Genomic DNA, 1,308 nt, shown 5'->3' on the forward strand with positions numbered 1-1,308 from the left:
ATAACTGATCCTCTGTCATAGCCATATAACATGTCTGGCACCGCGACGCAATGTAGTTACAAACATCTTCATACTACACCAATTATAGTTAACTCTTCATATTTTTGTACCCTTTGGTGTTCCCGATGGGTAGAGAAACACGAGTGATATGTTTGTTGTAAGATCCATTTTCTTAACAGCTTATCGTCCACCACACAAACTCGGTTTCGGTACAAGTATATCCTGCTCAAAGCTGTATGATATCCAATACTCCCAATCTCGATCTGCTCAACCAAATCCATAATGCTAACTTGTGCTTGCGTATCCTCCATAGCAAAACTGCATGCTCCAAGCCTTAAGGCCATATGTCTTTCCTTTGACAGTAACAACACACAATATGAGATTAGCAAGCGTCCCAATAATACATGAATCTCCTTGGTTCCTAAGATACAACTCATATGCCTACCCAAGTCATTTATCACCTGGTTGTCCTTACCAGATGGTATGCGATATCCAAACTATAGCCTGCTACGAACTCAATCCAATTGCACTGTCCAAGTACAAGTTTTAATGAATGAAGATAAATTTCATATTCTAATGATCCCAAAGAATCTCAACTTCATTCCCATACAATTATGATTTCCAAAACTATAACGCAACTACCACTGCAGCCACTCCGAATCATGAATAGGGTAGTGGGTCTCGTGAAGTCTCAACTGATGCAATGCATATGCAATGACCTGATCCTTATGTATCAATACACAATCCATAAATGCTCAACATGCTCCCTCTACTACAAAAATAAATCAAAGGGGTCGTCGATGAGTACAATCGCGCACTTGTCCAAGTGGTCACGAAAGACATCATTTACAAACTTCATGAATGCTATCAGTGCATTTGTCGACCCAAAATGGTATCACCAAAAATCATAATATCCATAACAGAAATCTGCATTCCGTACATACTCCTCAGCTATAATAATCTGATGGTATCCTGATGCCAAGACAACCTTCGGGAACCATGATCCTCCATGCAGCTCATCCAAAAATTCATCAATACGATGGTTACCATGTTCAAGTCTATGTAGTCGATACAAAGCTTGAAACTCCCATCTTTCTTCCTTACAAACAATGATGATGTTCCCCACGGTAAAGTACTTGGTCTGATAAAACCCTTGTCTGATGAAACTTTAATATGCTCTTCCAACTTGGTCATCTCCGCTGGCGCTAATCAGTATAGAACTTGTGAAACCGGTGATGTCTGTGGTTCCAAATCAATCGCAAGAATGTATCCTCTGTCTGGTGGTGACCCTTCCTAAGGCCACAAAAA

The sequence above is a fragment of the Brassica oleracea genome, chromosome C6, assembly GCF_000695525.1.
Source record: "Brassica oleracea var. oleracea cultivar TO1000 chromosome C6, BOL, whole genome shotgun sequence".
NCBI lineage: Eukaryota > Viridiplantae > Streptophyta > Magnoliopsida > Brassicales > Brassicaceae > Brassica > Brassica oleracea.